Raw genomic sequence first — 22,642 nt, 5'->3', positions numbered from 1 at the left:
TGTGTGTGTGTGTGTGTGTGTGTGTGTGTGTATAAATAACAATTAAGGGAAGTGAAACTAGACAGATGACTAGCTCCCAAACCTTGTGATAAGTAATCACAAAAACAGAGTTTGCTTGTGCCAGTGACAGAGGGAAAAGGTTGGGGCTTTTGAACCAATTGAACCAATCATATTGAAGGTGACATGTTAGTCTTATTTGTTTTCTCGATTCTATAAAAACTGTTGTATCCGTGTTTTCGGGTGGGATTCTCAATGGAATTTGTCTGAGATCTTCCGGCCTTGCTTCTTGGGAGAGATTCCCTGAGAACTGCTCGGGAAGATCTCCTGGCCGTGATTAAAGCATTTAAAGGACATTTGCTTGAGTCTGTTTGTTGATTATTCCTGCGCAGGAAGCTAGTTTAGGAAGGAAGCTAGTTTAGGGGAACAAGTTAGTTAGGTGACTATTATTGAATGGAGACGTCGATTTGTAGACGAGACCCAGATGGACTTAACGTCGACAGTAGACGTTCGGGGACGTCGATTTGTAGACGAGACCCAGATAGTTAGGTTTAGGGAAAAATCTACCACACGTCTCTGTGTAAATGACAAAAACGTCATGCGCATGCATATTATTTGTTCAGTCTAAAGGCACGTAGTGTTTCTTTAGAAAGTGACATTGCCAACTACTGGCCTGGCAGCAGAATAAAGCGTTTTTAGTCATTTTCGCAGATCCGTGTGAACGAGGATCGTTTTGACGATGTCGTCTGTGTGCAAAAAACGCAAAGTCGTGTAAACATAGCCTTACTTTTCTGCATGATTCTACATTATTTTGTTGGTTACACCACATGACTAAGAATAATTTTTTATATTACTGTTAGGGCTGAGGCTGACCCTTAATGGCCAACTAATCATTATTCAACTAGAAGAGGCTTAGTCGACCAAATTTTCATTAGTAGGTTAGTAAAAAAAAAAAAAAAAAAAAAAAAAAAAACCTTGGGAAGTGGCAAAGTCACTTCGGGTCCTTGTGATAATTACAGTATGTTGGGCAGGAAATCCAAACATTCGGCTATCATCCATTGACCTCATATGGCTTAACATTTGAAATATGCAAGTAGCAACTTCACTTCCTTCGGATAAGATGTAAAACCGAGGTCCTGACTATCTGCGGTCATTAAAAATCCCATGGCACTTCTCGTAAAAGAGTAAGGGTGTAACCCCGGTGTCCTGGCCACATTCCACCCATTGGCCCTTGCCAATCCTGGTCTCCTAATAATCCCCATCCATTGAATTGTCTCTATCACTTTCTCTCCTCTCCACCGATAGCTGGAGTGTGGTGAGCGCACTGGCGCCGTTGTACTGTGGCTGCCGTCGCATCATCCAAGTGGATGCTGCACACTGGAGGTGGTTGAGGAGAGATCCCCTGATATGATTGTAAAGCACTTTGGGTGTACAGTATACATATGAAAGCGCTACATAAATGCCTTGTTCATTCATTCATTCATTCATACATACATACTGTACATGGCAGCTCGCTCTAACATTAACCTATAAATGTGCACTATAGCGCTATAGCACTCACTGCATGACATGGAGGCACCGGTGCGATCACTTTTTTCTGATAACAGCGGAAACAACTTAAAATACTCAGTCATACTCATACAGATCAGAGTAATACAACATTCTACTTTTATTTGTGTAAACTCACAATAACACAAAAACCTTGTGCTTTTGTTAAATAAAGAAAACAAACAGGATGCACTTTCCACCGTCTCTGTGAACTTTGCTAGTGCTTTGCAGCTTGAGCATGGAATAGGCTATATAACGCCATAAATATATATATTAAATTCTCATTATGGTTTAACATATTTAAGTAATTAAGTATAAGTATATATTTAAGTAATTAAATTAATATAACCGTGCAATTAGTTGACTAACGGCTTAAATGAGAGACTAATAGTTGACTAGAAAAATCTTTAGTCAGGGGCAGCCCTAATTACTGTGCAGTGAATTAGTTTGGATAATTTCTTTCCCTAAAAATATGGCAAACTACTTAACATTCATTTTTCAAAATGTTTAACTTTTAATTGAATTAGGACAGTTGCATCCATCCATCCATTCATCCATCCGTCCATCCATCCATCCGTCCGTCCATCCATCCATCCATCCGTCCATCCATCCATCCATCCATCCGTCCATCATCCATCATATCAAATTTGAAATAATTTTTAATTCTGAAACTAAAACTGCTCATAAAATGCTCATCATTTTAGATATTAATAAATCTGGACAAAGGTCATCTTACCCCTAAAACTGTGAAAATTATTCTTTATTATAATTACACAATTCTAATTTGAATGTATTTATTTTTACACATGCCTAACTAACTGTTAAATTGGCAGAGCATTTGATTATCAAACTAATCAGTCGTTAGCCAACTTTTGTTATCATCATTCTCACACCCTGCAGATCTCGACAGCCCGTCTACGCTTCGAAAACTAATCCACGGTATAAAGCTTTTGATGAAAGGAAGGAAACAAAACAATTCTGTGAGATGACAGAAAAATATGTGATGCGAAGTATGATTCATTACCAAAGTGACAAAAGAAACCCTGCAAGCTGTAGACATCTCATCTCCACATTATTATAGGCTGATAAGAGGCGCTTTTAATGCAGGAACCAATTATGAGGAGTGACTCGGTCTGATAAGCCATCTGCTCAAACATCCAAACACTCCAACAGTGGTATTACATGATGAATCAAACATATTCGTAATTCCAGCACAATCTTTTCTGTCCCCTCCACAATAAACTAAACGTTACGAAGACAAGAATCACACCGCTAACAGCTTTGTCACAATGCGTCAGCACAGAAAGTTGACATCTACTCTTGTCCTTCACTTTTTCTCTCTTTCAATCTATCCTGAAACTCTCTGACCCCCTCATTCTCTGCGTTTTTAAAATTGTCCTTGATGCACGCCATCCCGCTACCTGCTACAGCGCCACACTTCCTGCATTCCAGCATGGGCAGTCATGCAGAACGCAATGCCACTAGGACTCAAAGTCACCAATGATTTCCCAACATGTGTTCTGCTGGGTTATTAATAAACGCTGTGGCACGGAGCAAGGAATGGCACTGAAAGGGGTTACACGGCCTGGAAAACAACAGGGGCCAAACAGAAGAGCATCTGTTTATGTGTGTTGTGCAGGGCTGGATAGCACAACCCATTGCAGAAGGTGATATTTTCGGTCACTATGAGTGGTATGGGAAATGAGCAGGAAATGGGGTTAGTGCAGATTAGGGGACGTGCCCCTGGAAGAAAATCAGACCATATGGTGTAGTGCTTTGCGATTACACAACAACAACAACAACAAAAACAAAAACAACATGGATCTACTCGCCATTCTGGTCTCTGAAAACGAGACTCTAGTGTCAGAGCTAGTTGTGGCCGTCTGAGGTTGAGGGTTGTGTTTGACAGCCATTAGCATATGCTATTACATTTAAGGTTGGGGTCAGGTCAATATAAAAAGAGTGACATGCAGCCACTTTCCTCATTCACTGTCTTTATGTTCTATTTGAGTACAGCTTCCCTTGCGAAACCTACAATATCACCAGTATCCACATGACATTGCCAAGAAGAATGAACGTGATATTAATAACAAGTAGGCCTATTTTTAAATTATCAGCATTAGTACGAATTTTTCAGCAAATAATCATTATCCATAAGTTATCCATATTTTTTTAAGTGAATTTTAAAGTTTTGATGCCTGATTTTGTTTGTGCATTTATTCCCTTTAATGCAAGCATCAGTGTTTTTTCATCACTACATGCATACTATGGGAATCAAACACATGACTATGGCATTGCAAGCATAATGTTCTACCAGTTACAGAAACAAACTTTACTTGAAGTATGCATCTATATCTGAACTTATTTTTGGCACTTTTTATTTAGAGCTAAGTATAGTAATATGGTATAGTATTAGCATAGTACAATATGGCGGTATAAAAGTTATAATATAGTAACAAAAAGAAGAGAAAAAAATGATTGGCAGAAAAAGGGTAATGGGATCGAGAAACACAGCAAGTCATATTCAATAGCAGTGCCATTTTTTGTATTATTTCTGTCATGACAACTCTTGGAGCAGTTGGTAAAGATAATGGATATGACAATGTTGATATATTTGGTCTTGGGGGAATAGATCTGCTACGCTGCTGCAGAGCAAGTACGGGACATGCTACTGCCAATATTTACACGACATGATGCTGTGAGCAAGTTAGACATGCTGCTGCTGTACAATATAGCGAACATGAATTACCCATAGCAGATCTACACAGGTGGAGCTGGGGAAGGTGGAGGGTTTCTGAAAGTGTGCCGCAACTGCTACAGCAAATGCTGACCAAGTATTTGAAGGTTGAGCACGCAAGCTCATTGGCTACTGACACAGCAGGAACCAATCAGCTATGCCTTATAAAGAATGAAGTTATTGCAAGCAGTATTGATAGTTAGGGTCTATCAGCTTGCGCTGATTTCATGACAGAACTTTGTACTTATATCAAATTAGAGTATTTATTAATATTTTGAATACTCTTTTATTTTTATATTTTCAGCTTTTATTAAGGCTACCCTTGACCAAAGATAATCCTAGTTGATTGTTAGGACATAAATATAATTTTAAACAAACGAATATGCAGCAAACTGAAACACTTAAGTGAGAAATATCAGTGCAAACACAATCAGGCCGACGGACAACTAGCTTTAACACTGAATGAAAAGTCAGAAAACAGGACACAGAAAAGAGGTCAGAACACAAACAATAAATATACATTAGGCCTAAATAAAAACAAATAAATAAACAAGCACTGCCTCCTAATAGTTGACTAAAAGTTAGTCGACAAGAGAAGACTTGGTCGGCTAAAATTGAATTCATCAGTTAGTTGCCATACAATAAAAATGAAAACTCCACAGGAATTGGTGAAGTCACGCAGTGACAGATCGGTAACACAGCTGGTCCATGCGATAATAAATGTGGAAACATTTCGAGAGGGTAAAGAGTGACCACAAGACACAGAGCTCATGTCTCCCCGGCAATGTGGACAAACTCGTGTCCTTTTCTCATAATGTGAGAAGACTGAGAGCGGAGGAAAAAATGTGACATGTGTCAGGTATAGCCAATTGTCCATATTGTTTTAGTGTTTCATTTTTTCCTATCTTTTTTTTAATAAAAGCAGGAATACAGTATACAGTAGATATATTGGATATATCTAATTTACTGTATATGATCAAATCTGTAGAATTATGAAAAGTGGAATGCCCATTATTCACATTCAAGTCTACACAAACATGCATGCCCCACACCTGTTGCATGTTCGTTTTTTAGGTTTTTTCAAAATTGATTTTGATAATGTTATTTAAATGAACTCCACAAATGTATCCACATTTCCCCCTACAACTAGTCCAGAAAATGCAAAACAAGTCTGCAGATCTAGTCTGGCCTTGACCTTAACAAAAATAATTATCAGCGATCATAATGGCTAAAATTCCGACAAATTGCTCCTTTCAGGGACACACTAAGTGCAGAAAACATACACTGCATTCCTTCAGAGTAGACAACATAAAAACATCAAATAACTAACTAACCTTAATAAAACTTGCAAGTACAGTAACTGTAAAAGCAGTTTATTCTTTCACACACAGACGCGCGATTCATATTTAGGCTAAACACTCTTTACAAATAGACGCGCGATTCATATTATAGAAACGCGATTCATCTTTTTGTTTACATAAGCCTACAACGTTATTCCATAACGTTATTCCACATTAACACTTGAGAAAGGATAACTTAGCCTACCTCACTCCTCAGCGGGATCTGCTCCTCATATCAGCACGGAAAATTTTCTCCATAAGGTAGGCTATATTATGCCTCTTTGTTTACAGCTGATGTGGGGGCGTTTCACAGACTGAAATGGTTCTCAGAATTTGCGTTTGAATAGCACGCGCTCTCCGGGGAGTGGTCACATTACTTTTGAATGGCTCCTAATGAGCTCGACTGGAGTCGCTCTCTTTTTATACAGATTACAGAAGCTGATAATATTTGTTTTTTATATAAATTACTTCATTTAAAAGCTGCGATCTCAAGCTTTATGCCCGTGGGTCTGTTTGCCTGTTTGACTGAATTTTCGCGGAGTTATAGATAATTTTCGAACGCGTTTCAAATGGGAGTTTACTGACAGAGAGAAGGCAGAAATAGCATCATGTTAGTTTTTCTTTATTTGTCAAAAAGCAAAACACTTTATTTGTATTGTGAGTATACAGAAAAAAAATAGAAACTGAACAGGATCGATTGATGTATTACACGAAAATGAAAGATCAAAATTAACAGAGCATTTTGTGTTTATTTTTCATTGCTAAAAAAAAAAACGAGCAAAACGCGTGGGCGCGTTTTTGGTCCCCAGAGGGTTAAATACCCCATACATTCATCTATTCATCAAATCTTTTTTATCCTTGACTAAAATGAAAGTGAAACAGCATGCATGCGAGTCGCATGGAAAGAAATCCCTCTCAAATAATTTTTCAGAAACCCAGCACGCCACGCGCTCCCTCACACACACACAGACAGACGCAGCGCTGTTACTGCACAAATGCTGCGACTGAAGAAACAAAACAACATACTGAGTGAATTAATCATTTCAATAAGAAGCTCATTTTGATAAGGCTCAGCGGAGATAGATCAGCTGATTGTCATTGTCTAAGTGCTGCAACCCCTGGCTTTCTGTTTTCTTCGCCACTTTCCTCTCGCTTTTTGGCAGGGCGTCCCGCTGTAATCTTTCTCCCTCAGTGGCTCTCTAATTGAATCTGTTTAATAAAACATTGCTCTAATTGCTACGTCAGATCTGAATCACTGTATGACCAACATATTTTGTTGATCCTGGAACAATATTCCTACCCAAAAATGTTGTCCTAACCCTATCCCTACACTAAACCTAACCCTATCCATATCTTATAACTTATTAATCCCTAAAATCAGAGGGAAATGATAGGTTAATAACCCTAATGTAGAAGCACATAAAGGCTGGTTCACACGGGACGATTTTAAAATTGTCGGCCGATTTTCCAAACCTGAGAGACCCCACACACGGGGATAAAAAATCACAGGTCTAACAGTTTTGGTCGTACAGTGTGTGGTGCGCAGCCACACGGCAAAATCAACACATCACACACGAACCGATTTGACTCCCGAGCATTCCCAGATCAGACGGGAAATCGCGCAAAATACCTCGAGATCAAACGTGACTTCAGAGTAAACAATCATGGCGGACGAAGAGGATGCAGTGGCAATAGTTTGTAGTTTGTTTTTAACCGGAAAAAAAACGTTATCAAAAGAAAAGGCGATGATCTCTGACGTCCACCGGACTTTCTGGTGCGCCATGCCGCCGGCTGTTTTGATTATATTTCCCGGTGTTTCCTCGCCGCCTCGTCACCTCGCTTTCTGATTGGCTACACTCCACAGTCCACAGGCTGCGTGCTCGGGGGACACCACACACGAGAAGAAATCGGGCCAAATAAATCCAACATGTTGGATATCCCCGATTTGAGATCGGAGCGGTCCCGACGTCCTTCCGAGCAGACGAGAGCAGTCTTAACACACCACACACGGCAGGAATATTTGATCAGATTATTTTACGATAATCGGAGCATCCTTAAGATTGTCGGAAGGGGTGAATCGGGGCTAAAATCGGCTTAATTATCCTGCCGTGTGAACTAGGCTTAACCCTGGTTGTAAGTGTAAACTTGACATCAACTGTAAACTTGTCTGTCAAATCTGATTGGTTGATTGAAATTTATGTTGTATTTGGTGAAATCATGTTCACCATGAAGCAATATAGTCTCACGTTATTAAGTTTAGCCCGCAGATAACCAGTGAACTTAACCCTTTCCGTGCTGCGTTTCCTCAAACACTGGAAGATGGATGATAAGCTGAACAGTTTTGAGGTAGCAGGCTCTCCATCACTGACAACCGCATATGCGATGCTATCACCCAATTAGCATGCTATCCATTCTAATTGGAATGTAAGATTAAGATTAGTGTGTCCCAAATCAGAGTGTGCTAAAAATAGTAAGCCAAAGGATCTGGATGTTGTGCTAATTCTGTTGGATTGTCAAAGAGTGCAGCTGTTTATGCAAGTGAGCTAATATCCCCCACAATCCCATGCCCTACAGAAGAATAGCTTAATTGTGTTTAGAATAGGACTAGATTAGAATTTAGATTGGAATTTAGTTTTTTTTTTTTTACTACAGACTTGGTACGACATGAGGGTGAATAGAGTCATTTTGGGGTGAACTATCACTTTAACAGTGTTTAATGCTTGCTTGATGCATGGAAACTAAAGTTTTAGCATTGTCAAGCAAGTGTGACTGAGCTTCTGTTTACCATATCTGATATGCTCTATGTTCACTGATCAGTGTTTATATGTGAATAAACCTGAACTAATGCTGCCTTCACATACTACCGGAATTTTCGTAAATACTAGTTTCTTAGTTAAAAAATTGGACATGAACGCCCTCTCAAGTCAAAATTTGAATGCAATCAGCTCGTAATCACGACTTCGAAGTGGGAAATAGGGCATTTCCGATAGCATGTGAAGGCAGCATAAATGTGTTTATTATATAAAGCGGTCATGTCTCTTCAGAAGACTTGGATTAAACCGCTTGATTCATATTACTTTTACAATGTCTTGAACTTTTTGAAGCTTGAAAGTTTTGGTTGAATGGACTTTTGATGGAGGAACAGCATATATTTTTAATGAAACCTCTCAGGTCAATTTTGTAAATTTTCATATTTGTGTTTTAAAATGAACAAATGTCGAATAGATTTATAACGACATGAGGGTAAGCAAATTTTTTTCATTTTGGGGTGAACAATCCCTTCAAGACTGTCGGTATCTCACAATAAATGTATTTTATTCTCGTAAGAGACATGAACTCCACAAGAGACCTTTCATAAATGTTAAATCACTATTATGCATGGTTGAAGTCACAAGAAACAGTCTGGGTTGAAAATAGCTTAACTGTCAAGCAAAAACTAGAGAAATGTAGAGAGAAAATGATTTGTGAAATTTACACCCCTGAAGCCACAAACAAATCGTGAACAGAATGGGAAAGAGAGAGTGAGAGAGTTAAAAGTAAAAGTAAAACCAGCATTCATTTATTTCCCCAAACTCTGCCACATACACTGACGTAATATTACAGCTGTTCCTCCAAAACCAACAATAACATTTCCAAAAGATTCATCTTGTGTCAGTCACACATCCTCTTTCTTTTATTGCTTCACATTATCTCACGTAAATGCACAGATGTATGACGTTCAGCAGTAGGAGAGAAAAACACCAACTGGGGCCTGTTATAAACCTTCTCACTAATGCTTTTTTGTGTGTTGATTCTCCACCACTAACGGTCACAGAGTTTGTATAGTACATTTAAAATAGTTTGGAGAGAGAGAGAGAGAGAGAGAGGTGGAGGAAATGCTGGGATAATTGTCTCAGAAGTGAGGTAAGAAAGCACATGTCTGTCCTTGAACGGTGATTGACAGGATTAGAGGAACTCGATCTTCATTTAGAACTCTGTTTAGCTGAATCAGGCAGTTTATTAAAAACATCTCACGTTGCGCTGTAAATCATATGTGGCTCCAAAAACACATTCATCTAACCTGCTTGTGCAAGTTATTTACTTTACTCAATCACTATTTATAATATCAAAGAATACTGAAGAATACTCACCCTGTGAGTCCAACTATAAGAACATCACGAATACGTTACTGTAAAAATATGAAACGGCATATGACTGGCTATAGGAAATACATAAGGAGATCTCCATCTCTCTTTCTTCATAAATGGATTCCTTTCACTTTTGTCCCCTGGTTACACAAAATCTCTCACAATAACTAAACCTTTTGGACAACGCGCAGCCCATTTCTTACCATTAAACAAAATGTGTATATTTTCTGAAGACATTGTGAGTGGTGCTGTGTTATGGGCTGGTTGAGTCAAAAGAGCCCAACACAAAGTTCTCTAGAGTCGTGTACACACTGCAAAGCTTAGGAGTGACAACTGATTTTAAATGCAGAGTGAATCTGCAAAATTGTTATTGCAAGTGTGAATGGAATACACAACCAAAATGGAGTCAATTCCAAAATGACAGATTTTTTTTTGTTGTGTTTTGTGGTCAGAATACTATTCTCAATCACTCAAAAACCTAAAACTTAAACTGAAATAAAAAAATAAATAAATGAAAACTATATTTGGATTATTTAACTATTTGAAGAAAAAAAAAATCCAAAATTCCCCCCCAAAAAATGTAACTAAAACTAAAGCTGAAAATAATTCAACATATTAATAAAACTAAATAGTGCTGTCAAATTGCATACATACAGTATATGTACACACACACACACATATTATATAAACACAAATTTTAATGTTAGATGCGGTTAATCGATTCGACAGCACTATATATCTAAGTAATACTAAAATTACACTTGGCCCTCCATGAATGTAAATCTTTTTTCCCCAAAAAATCCTAAGTCAGAATGCTTAGGAAAGAAGCCAAGCCACCAAATCTGAACCCTTCAAGCTTTATCACAAACAGTGTTCTAAAGTTTCTTACTTATAGTTAAGAATTAGTTCAAATGCATAACCCCAAGTATAAGCAATGGTAATAATAATGCCTGTCTCAGCAACCACTGCAAATTACATCGACCCACCATAAATTATAGTCTTGCCACTGACCAAAATGCTACACACTACATATGAGGCTGTTCTACTCTTGACAAGCACTCTCAATAATTATGGAGAAGATTAAAGCTGCTCCTCAACCGGCTTTCACACCTGGGCAGTGAGCGAATGATGCAATATCAGGCTATTGATTTTTGTGGTAATGTAACAAAAACTGGATCACCAATGGAAGATGTTTGAATGTTAAGCAAATCATCTGCTGTGATAAACATTATCCGTTCAGTAGGTTTCAGTCACTTGTTTCCTATGGGACCTAATGGAAGCAGTTGAATAATTATGTAAATGCGGTGATCAAAACTATATTTCTTGTTTATATGTCACACAAAATGTACTGAGGGGAGCCCATGAAGATTATGCTGTGGAACAGCATCTCTTTTGCTGTGATCCTGCCTATTGAATTTACCGTTACAATCTGCTGCGACTCTCGGTTGTCACAAACCTTCCTGTCAAGAGCAAACCGGTCACACGTGACGACAGCGAAGCACTATGGGAATTCATTGAGCTTCTGGCTGGGGCTACTCTCTGCTTTAATGTCCTATATTTCTTCAATGCTCTGCTTGTTCAATGAAATCCATTCCCAAATTGAACACTACCTCAAATAAAGACAGACAGACGTCAACATAAATAAAAAAAAGTCCTTCATGAGAAGACTCGTCGGAGGAGCAGTTTCAAACTTTGATTTAAACCACCTTTAACTCAAATTCAGCAAATTGAAGGTAGCACTGGTGTAATATTTACTGGTTTAAAGGAATAGTTTACACAAAACTGAAAATTCTGTCTTGCAAACATGAAATTATCAGTGTGTTTGGCAGATTGTAGTGCTGTGCTGAAAGGGTGATTACAGAGAGGGCAGGTGGAACGTCGTAATGATCATGTTGAATTAACTATTATTAACAGTCATTATGAGTCTCTCAGTGGAGACGGCGCTCTGCCTGAAGAAACTGGGCTGATATGTTAACTGGGCTGGGCTGATATAGCACTTGAGGTGATGGTTCAGAATGTGATTACCCACTTAAACCAGCTGGACAGTTTAGCTGTGAAATCCTAATCACGTCAAAGGAGAGGAACATCTTTCCGACTAGTAGATACAGCAGAACAGAAAAGTTTTACAGTCCACTCCTAGTCTCAAATTTGAAGGCATGCCTATGGGAGGGGGGTGTCACTAGATTTGAATTTCGTACACAACAATTATAATTTTTGTTTCTTTTGTAATTTATTCATTTATTTACTTTTGTGAGTTTTGTCAGTTTTGTCTGTGAAAGTGATAGCAATTTTGGGCAAACAGAAATTCTGACAACACAGTTTATGCACATGTTATGAACATGTTCGACTAGTATGTTTGAGGAGTATGAACTTCAGAGGACAGTATATATAAATATATAAAGTTATGAAACTTAACTATGCCCGAGAACAAATAGATTCATGAGACCAAAGATTGCTTGTTAGATCTACACAAGACGAATTATATCTAACATTTAATCATTATCGAGACATCAGATCCAGTGGCAAATGTCAGAAGGACTAGCCAAGGTAAGGCTGTTCTCGGCGGAGTACATGAGCAAATCTTCAAATAGGCACTATCTTTATAAATAAACTGCAGATGTGAGCTTTAAACAACTACATTCTCACCTGAAAAACTCTTAAGACTACATTTTGTGACACAATAGCAGTAGTATTTTTAAAATTATACAGGTTTTCTCCTTAGCCATTGATGCTTGCTTGTTGGTGTGAGATGCATTCTGGGATAACTGGCTGCCTCAAGTTCGCACAAGTCACCTCCTGATGCATTCTTGATAAAAGGGGTTGAGCAAGAACATATACTTTGACACAATTGCAATTTTACAATTGTTGACTAGTATTTTGGTGACAATGATTTCAGATTTTTCCCCTCCTAAACAATCTCAAAAAGAAAGAAAGAAACAAAGAACCAAACAAACTGATTGTTCAATTTACAGATGGTTGGTCAGATGGCCAAGTGGGCAGTTCTTGGACAGTATAGGCTACAGAGTGGACCAGATTTTAGGCCAATACTCAAAAGTCTGGCTCTGTCAGACTAGACCCTTCCAAATTTTAGGACTGGCTTTCATCCATTGTTTCATCTTAAGTTTACCCCTTCTTGTGACGGTGCCTGTGGAGTTCTAATCTGGAGGTACAGGGTGCGATTGGCCACGTGCCCTTTCAACCTGTGCCTCTGTGTATTACAGCTTCAGCCGTTAGCCTTGACGGGCCACATCAATCCACCCACTTCCTGCCACATATGTGTTATAAATGAAGGACACCGGTGGCAGAACGTAGGGAAGAATTCATTTTTCCATTTGTGTTCTTTCTGCTGGCAGGGCAGATGGAAGGGTGATGGATGTGTCCATGTGAGGTCTGGGATGGTAAAGAGCGAATGCAAGAGCATGCAGTGCCAGCGTGTACCGCCCCATGTCGTCAAAAACCCGCCAGCCGCACAGCATGCATACATCAACGGGAACCGACATGGCGGAAAGAAGGAGTGAGCTGACAAGCAGATAAGCGTGGCACTGACAGGTCTATCAATCACATGTCTTTATTCGTCATGTTAAGGTTTGTTTTTTAAAATAACTGGACATCTGTGCATTTGTATACATTTTTCCACTGAGGCTTTTCTCTTCATTTGAGAACTGAATATTACAGAACCAGTATAATAAAATAAAAATCTGTAGAATAAAATTCTGTCAAACTTGATGTATAAAAATGCATCATTTTAATTTATATTTAAAAGTTAATTTATATAACTTGGAATGTTAAAAATGTATTGTAGAAATTGACATTAACTATCATTGCTCAATGTCAGTTCATGATACCTAATGAAATGCATTAAGTCAGGGGGAATAGCGATAGTTTGCAAGGGGATATTGTATCGATACACAGATGCCAAGGATCGATATTTTCAGGGCCTGAATATCGTAGTATTATGCATAATTTTACCGTAAGCTCTGTGTTTATAAAATTATTTGAAATATTTCTTTCAGACTGTAATTTCACACACAGGGCAAGTAAATCAACTCTTCCTCCACTCTCTCCCTCTCTTTCTCTCTCAGACACACGCAGTGAGTTGTGTTTACAGGAAACTTGTTTTCTCATATTTCTGAACATGGACTGCTCAGTCCATGTTTAAGTGTTAATTAGACGTGTTAATTCGACACCCAAATGTAAGCCAGCTGCCCATGACGCTGCTTAAAACAGCCTGCGAAACGAAAATGGATGGATGACATATTAAGGGCCAGATTTACTATATAGGGGAAATTAGTGTGAGACTGCAATTCCAAAAAAGCGCCGATGGGAGTGGAAAGTTCTGTGTGTGATCTACTGACAACGCACACATTGTCAATAGTGGGAAGAGGATCAGGCGTGACTTTTTACTGCGCCGAGTCGAAGTACTCCCAAAAGTGCTATTCCGCCATACATTATAGTTATCCTTTTTAACCCGCTTAGAAAAGCACCACGTTTTATTTTGTGTCACCATACTTGGTCGTATAACTACTCATGTAACTATTTTTAAACAGGGAAAACGTTGATGTGTTTGGTCACTTCTAAATTCATTGCTGTTAGATACCATTGAATATACTGGGCTAAGCTAAGTGCTATCAGAGTGTCACCGCGCGTCAGAGCGATTAAGTGCACGCACTGAGATGAGAGAGGTAGCCTATGTGTCAACTCGTCTTAGTTAAGGGAATAGCATAGTTTAATATGAAAAAATGGTGGAGTATCCCTTTAAAATCAGGCATATGGAGACCTAATGAGCAAATTCTTGATTCTCAATAGAAAAATCAATAAACAGACACCTTAACTGTCATCTCAGTGGTTCAATTCAAAGACATAACATTCAGTTGTTTAACACAGAACCTTTTGACATTTTCACTTTGTGACAAAAGCGATAAAATGAAAACATAGAATTACATTTGACATTTCAATTCAAAATATCTGATGTTTCTTTTGTGCCTTAATCTGGTGCAAAGAAATGGTAGCCATTTTGCATTTCCCTTGGAGACCAGTGCTTAAGTGGAAGGATAAGGATCACAAAAAAGGCCCTTACAATTCAAAATAACATCTCCAGGATAAATGAGACTCTTAGAGCGCCCGTATTTCACCTGTTACAAGGAGTATTTGAGATGGATACTATGCCAGGTGGAAAAAAAAAAGTCTCTCAGCAGTCGATCTCATTAATGTACAAGCTTTGCACAGACAGATAAATCTGCAGTTAGCTATGTGGCATTTCTAGCATTGCGTGCCTGTCTTGCAGTGAATCAATATTGTTGACCTTTACTGATGGCAGTCATATTGAAAGCCGAGCCATCATTTGCCTGAAAACACACAGACAGAAGTATTGAAATATTGAAAGATACAAGGAGACTATTTTCCCTTGGGGTTTCTGTACAGTAGTTTAGAGCATTACTAGGGCTTTAGGGAGGCAGTGGCTCTTTTCTAAATTCTAGAAGGGTTTTAAATTCAATATAGTTGTCAATTACTGGCTGCCTCAATTGTATGGGCTAAGCGATATGCCAGTTTAGCATAATATAGCCTACCAGTAGAAATGTATTGTTAATATTTCTACATTTATTTAGATTTTCTTTTTTTATCTACCTGTACTTTGGACTTTATTTCAAATCAATAGAACCTTTCTGCATTTTTTTACTAACTTTTCATTTAAAAACTAATTTGCATAAAATGTCACATTATACAATTTCCTGGCATAAATGTAAGCTTATATCACCCACCCCTACTGTGACCAATAGATTTGATTAAGGGTCCAGCCTTGCGTGATAATGGGATGGAGCTTATTATGGAGTGAAGGTCTCACTTCCCTATTCCTAACACCGACACCAATCCTCCCCAACAGCAGGGCATTCTCTCATTCGCCCACAGTGACATTCCTTCATCAGACAGTTCAGGCTTTCCAGACTCAAGAGTAGCCTCAAGTCCAATACTAATATACTGCGAGGGGTGTGTGTCTGTGTGTAAAGAGGCAATGAGGCAAGAGAGGACAGGGAGCGAGAGATGAATTCAGGCACTGAGAGAGAGAAGAGGATGAAAAGAAGCTCAATTAAAGAAGCTGTGGCATGTTACACATTCCAAACGATAAGTCGTAACATGCTCTCCAGGATAAATCCACAACAAATATTCGGTTACAAAACCAACATAACCATTAGACTGCTAATGCTGTCTTCGTACAGGAACATCATGCATTTTTGAAAAATAATTAGAAAAACCACCTTCTTAAGCACAGAATCTTTTTAAGGAGATACCCCCCCCCACACACACAGCTCTTCAATATGGCTCTCTGTAAAATAATATCATTTGTGATTCAAATGTTACTCCAAAATGTATGTGGCATTGAGATGTTTTAAGAAGGACCTCATTGATCTTTGCTGGTTTTCTACTGAATGTGTATCTTTGTTCATAAAAAAATGCAATAGTTTGTATCTCTATGCCAAGATGGAAACAATGATGCAGGTAAATTACTGCAAGAATAAACTGAGCTTTAAATTCCTGTCTCTTGCTATGTCTAAATCAAATGTAGCCTGAAGTGAACCATGTCAAGTTCCTCCCTGCGTCTGAATCAGGGGCCCAATTTTCCTTCCAAACTTCTTGCTTCTTTCCTTCATCCAGAATGAGCTCACTGAGACGAAGATATACAGAACGTTTCCTCTTTTTTTTCCCTTCTCTGCACTGAAATTTTATCGCAATGACACAACAAACTCTCTTTCTCAGCCAGACTGCCAGTCAAAACAGCACATGACCCACTGGGCCTTTCCGCAATCGGCAAACAATAAGCCCTTGTTTTTGCACATTTCATGTCCCCCCCTCGCAGTTATTTCGGTTATGAATTATGCGCTCTGAGGAAAAAAAGGTTAATTTTCTCCTTGTAACCCACACACACTTTAGTCAAAACAAGTACACACACACAGGCTCACAGTTTTCTGTGTACACTTTAAACAGGGCAGCACTGACCTCTCCGGAGCTGAAATGGGTTGGTCACTCTCTAACAACAATTCAAAGCTCTTTTCCGATCTACAAGTAACCTTTGCAGAAGACCACAAAAAGGCATTCGTTTTTGAATAGCTGAGAGCAGTACGCACAGATGAGCGATAAATATATAAAATGCAAAAAAAAAAAAGCACATTAAACAAATGTTCCGAACAAATGAGATCAGCATTGTGATTCTGAGAGTGAGACCTGAAACAGTACTTTGCGTCCCGCCGGCCTGTTCAGTAACTTGATTATAAAATATTGTTTATTGGTATTTCTCATCCTCAATTACTTCACAGCAAGGGTGGAAAACATAGTAAACACAGATTTAAGCCCCATTAGCCAACAACAATTGGCAAAAATTCAACAGCTTTAACACATCTTATTAATTCTGACAGTTGTTTATATTCAAAGCTAGCAAAACTATGAAAAAGTAGCATATTACAATTCAGAACATAAAACAAGAAAGCATCCAAGTGTTCAATTATAACCCACTGTCAGACAACTAAAACAAAACACAACAAAATTGTGAACAATATTTATAAATAATTCGGTTACACTTTATTTTAAGGTGATGTAGTTGCATAAGTACTGAGTAATATTTATTAACTACATGTTCTTACAATAGAGTTATGGACCGGTTAGGGTTATTGTTTGGTTTAGGGTTAGTTAATTTACTATTATTACTATAGTAAGTAGTCCTACTTGTAGTAACGTGTAACTATGTCACCTTAAAATCTTCTAATAAAATGTTACCAATTATTCCACAAATTTATTAAAATTTAAGTGGATGTCTGTAAAATGAGGATTTTGTTTCCCATTAACTCCAGTGTGTGCTGGTAAGGGACTCCTTTAAATTCAGGTGTGCCAAATTCTGATGCAAATCCTAAGTGATCCTAGCAAAAATATGAAAAACTAGCATATTACAATAGCAAAATTTCTATGAAAGAACATCAAACAAGGAATCAAGGAGATGTTCAATTATAACCCATTGGCAAACAAAACTAAACAAAACCAAAAGTCTTGTTTATTTCAATGGATTTCATGATGCAAACATCCAGATCACACGACTTAAATGAGATCGTTGTAACTTCCGACACTCACAAATTAGCAAAAAGGACAGTGATCTCAAACTCGCCTGCATTAGTACATGAAATGGCAGTCATCCTATTTAAATTTTTTTTAATTTAAACTACGTTTGGAAAATGAATCCTGTTGGAATAGTACTTATGCCAGGATTCAGCACTGCTCATAAATATCGGGAAGCTAAATATTCAAAACCATCAAAAGTTGGCAGCGATGATTAATTATTTAATATATTCTAGTAATCCTCATAAATATAACAGAAGCTGAGAAAACATGGTAACTAATGTAGAACATGTTTCAGGACTTTGACAATTTGAAAAAGTACAGCTTCTTTATTTTCCCCCAACTGATCATTTGACGAACTGTCAGAATAACTGATAAAGCACTCAAAATGAATTGTTAGTTGAAGCGTCGTCTGTTATATCCATTCAGATTCCTCTTTCCTGCCAATTTGACAATGCGACCTCTTCCCCAAAGCAACAATCAGAGTGTCTTCGTAAAATGGCAGATACAGAAATCTTTCTGTTATGCTGACATGCTTGCTCTGTCCCACATATACATTTTCCTCACCATCTGATCAAATGCTCAAAATACACAGAGCGAGCAAAAAGCACCCAAGGACCATGCTGTGAGCCACTGTGAGAGAGAGAGAGAGAGAGAGAAAAAATTGTTCCTTAAAGGTTCCGTGTTATCTTTACCAATTTAAAGGACAAACGAGTGGCACGCTTCGACAGGCCGCTGTGTGATTCATCTTTATCAGCGAACCACACCAAACCCTCAGACCAAGCATCTACTGCCAGACACCACAGGGACACCAGAATGTCAACAATTGACTTACAAACAAAACGCCTCACTTCTCTTTAAAATATCATCACATCTACCATTTCAAGTCCATAGCCGTTGCGTCCCACCTCAGCACTGAGTAATTGTTGGCCTAAGGCTGAAATCACGAGGAAATAAGCTTATCACAAACGCAGCAGTTTTAAAGCTCTTACAGGAAATGAAAGAAACTGACAGAAGTAAATATATTATCTGTAAAGGAGGCAATGATTGTAGGCAAGTGTCAGTCTAAATGTCAGACTTTTAAAAGTGCGGTTCGAGGTGCACATAATTTATCCTTTTCTGCCCTGGAAAGTTTAACATTTTCCACCTTCGATGCAGTGTTGCATTAAAGCGATGAGCTACAAGAGGCCGTGAGATCTAACTCCCCTATACTTAAAAAAAAAAAAAAAAAAAATCACATTATCAGCAATGCACGATAAAAGACGACAAAGTTCAATACAGTTGCAGGAAAAAGTATGTGATTCACCTGCATTTCTGCATAAGTTGGTCATGAATATCTCTTTGACTGTAGTTGAGGTCCATTTAAAAAAAAAAAATGGGGCCCACCTTCCTTGTAGGCCCCATTGTGCTGGGGCCTCTGTGGGGCCCATGAAAACCATGTGGGCCCTGCCATATTTTGGCACAAGAATATCATAGAGACATGAGGATGGACTCTCTTTACTTGTGGCAGTGTATGTAGCTCCAACATGATGCCAGAAATCATTTATTTTTATTGTAATAATTATTAAAATAATATAATTTGTTGGCCTAACTGTAGACCGTTTAAGGTGCGGTCACAAAATTTGAACCCGACTTGAACCCAATGCATAAGGTCTGAATTAAACAGCTTTAACTCCCCGTGTTCCCCACAAGTTATATTAAGCAATGAAATTTGAAATGAATTTGATTGGCTTTCACACCGAATGGGTTATGCTTCTAACAAGTGTCACTTTTGTCAAGCTCTAGCTGTGCACTCTGCCCCATGTAATCCATCATTGAGAAACAGCAGCACTCTCAATCTGATGAGATGAACCAGGCTGGTGGACCCGTGTCAATATCCATCCGACCTGTCCTACATGTGTCAGAGGCTTGAAATCTTCCACACCAGCAGAGCTGTCAATACAATGAACGTATAGAGCAGTAAAAACCGCTGGGGACTGACTGTGAGGATGCTAATAGATTAATTATTGGAATAAGGCCACTGTGCTAATGGTCATTTCAGATAATGTAATTCGATTGTCATTGTTCCAACCATAAAAGGGCACACTTTTTTTTTGCGTGTTGTATCATTGAGGAATGTAGTTCACTGTGCTTCACCACAGCTCTGGTTGGGTCACACTGTTGGGGGTGTCCTCCATGTTCCAACTACACACAGATAAAAGCTTGAATTGCTCTTTAGTTCAGGAGGTCTCTGCAATGTATTGAAGCCTCACTTTTTCTGAGATGTTTCTTCTAAAATTTCTAAGAATAAAAAAAAAATATAAAAAATAATAATGTTGATGTAAAGTAAGAGTATATAGCTATAAAATGATTGTGGAAAGCATCATTCAAATAATTTGGTTTTGGGAGGATCTGATTAGAATTGTTTGAGTTCACATCGAAATTTTTGACTTTTGAAATCTGAACATGGTTTGAGACAGAAAGCCAAACATTGAAAAGAGTGTCCACAATAAATAAGGGGGGACAATCTCTAAGGTCTTAGAAGTGTAATTTTTGCTGGTTTCACAGTTTTGAAAACGTATAAAAAATTATTTGAATTGTTCACGATTCAGTTTGATTCATTCAGACAGATCACTCATGCACTGAATCATTAGCAGCAATTTCTCACTCTGAAATAGAAACGGGATACTTTATAAAACAGAAAGAGCACTTGATGAGAAGGATATTTGCCAAACTTGCAAACATATTTTATATACAGTAAGTGACCCGTGCTGGCAAAATGAGTCACAATGAGCAAATTTTCTCTATTAAAAAACCTTCAAAATGATGTATGATTTGTTTGACAAAGAATGACTGAGCTACACGCCTACACCTATTTGAAGTCGATAGAGTCAGCAAAGTCAATTTTGAGAAAAATATCTAAAGCAAAATATATATACATTTTTTTTCCATGATACCACAATTGTTTGATTAACATTAATGAAACAGACAGCCTATATATTAAGATCTATTGTATGTATATATGCATGTGGGTCTGTCTGTCTGTGTGTCTGTCTATCTATCTATCTATCTATCTATCTATCTATCTATCTATCTATCTATCTATCTATCTATCTATCTATCTATCTATCTATCTATCTATCTATCTATCTATCGGGAACTGACAATTACCTTTCTTGGGAGAAAAAATCTGAAGTTTAAGCAAAATTCGCCTTGCCCATGAGTAGTCAGTAAATGGTGACAGTGCTGTAAAATACCTTGAAATCAATTAATCTGCTAACATGCCACTAAACTAAAGGTAAATGAAAAAGATTTGATTTTAAAAGGCAATAAGCTCTAAAGGAAGTTCTACTGACATGTCTCTGGCAGAAAACTACACATGGCAAAGGTGACGGAATCAATGGGTTTAACACCTCTAATTTTCCGCCTCAGGAGAAGGAAGGGAAACTACTCATGTCGTGCGCTAGAGCTGACCCTGTAGATGTGACGGGGCCGCATCCAATTAACACCTGTTTGCGATGTGGTGGCGCTCTGGTTCTCACAACATCTAGTATGTCCAGACGCCTGGACAGATTGATGCGAGCGAGTTTCGAAAGCTGCATCGCCTCTAAATCTTGGCTCCTGTGGAGAGGAAGAACACATTCGTGCTGAACAGACAGTTGTCCTCAAACATTTACCACTGCCAAAGTCAGGGGAGGATAAAATAACCCGTAGCAAGAATGCTTTGGATAATTTTGCAGACCTTTGAAAAACCACAGAGGTTAATTACACTCAGCCCCCACAATAATTAATTAATGCCAACAGCAAAAAAAAAAAAAAAAAAAAAAAAATAAAAAAAATAATATATATATATATATATATATATATATATATATATATATATATATACACACACACACACACATTTTTACGTTTAAGAAATTAAGCTGTGTATAAATTAGCGTGCTGTGGTTTTAGACAGCTGGCTTGAGCAAAACCCTCCCAGAAAAGTTTATTTCAATTAAAAATTTAATTCAGCCCTCATTAAAAAAAGGAAAAAAAACACACACTAGAGACATACACACTCCACACACCACAAGCTGCACTTGTGCAACAGTGTTTTTCAACCTAAAAATAAGCATGAGAAACCCATGCTTTCAGTTTCATTCTGTCTGGCTGCTTTTGAAGATCGCCACGTCTGCTAGAAAGTCAGGTGAACCTGAAATCAGCCAAATTATACAGGGTTTAATATATATTAGAGGTTTAGAAAAAAAACCTGCATTTAAATTTTATTTTAATACACTTTTTATTTGGCCATTAGGTTTCGGAGCATAAAATAAAATAGCATATCTTCTGTAAAAGCAAAAATGGCATTAGAGTAAGTTTGATTTATCTCCTTGAAACTTTGATCGATTCAAAACTGTATTTGCATCATTATATATTTACATAAGTCATTGCATTGCATTTCGTATTTACAATTAGCAAATATTGTTGTTTTGATGCATTGTTATATTGGTGCATACAGCATAGAAATGAAAATGGTTAAATGTTCTTACGAAAATGCTTTGATAATTTTTTTACTTGACTTTACATTTTTTCACAGTAAATACATCAATCTTGTGACATATTTTGAATATGAAAATATTTTCTTTTTTTTTGCCATATTACCCATCCCTAGTCATCGTTACTGAATACAAATTTTTCAACTAGTAGCAGTTTGTTCATGGTGCACAGCACACACACACACCGTCACACATGGAGCTCTGCCCATGTTCCACATCAAACGGTTGAATGCCTTCGCGTTTTCCTCTACGGGACAACAGGGAAAGTCAAAG

The 22,642-nt window shown here is 37.9% G+C and overlaps 1 protein-coding gene and 1 long non-coding RNA gene across 2 annotated transcripts in view; one reads left to right on the top strand and one right to left on the bottom strand.

Moving 5' to 3' along the window:
• The window catches only part of crim1 (cysteine rich transmembrane BMP regulator 1 (chordin-like)), a 113,065-nt gene that overhangs the window by 70,382 nt on the left and 20,041 nt on the right, over positions 1-22,642 (bottom strand). The gene's annotated exons all lie outside the window — the stretch shown is intronic.
• LOC309479318 overlaps positions 6,442-22,642 on the top strand; it is a 28,724-nt gene continuing 12,523 nt past the window's right edge. Inside the window, exon 1 of the long non-coding RNA XR_014199189.1 lies at positions 6,442-7,016. This is a non-coding gene — a long non-coding RNA (uncharacterized lncRNA). The remainder of the gene's footprint in view (positions 7,017-22,642) is intronic.

This window comes from Leuciscus leuciscus (assembly GCF_965113295.1).
Source record: "Leuciscus leuciscus genome assembly, chromosome: 17".
Classification (NCBI taxonomy): domain Eukaryota; kingdom Metazoa; phylum Chordata; class Actinopteri; order Cypriniformes; family Leuciscidae; genus Leuciscus; species Leuciscus leuciscus.
Note: the sequence above shows the minus strand (reverse complement) of the source record. Positions and strands in the feature narration are given on the sequence as shown.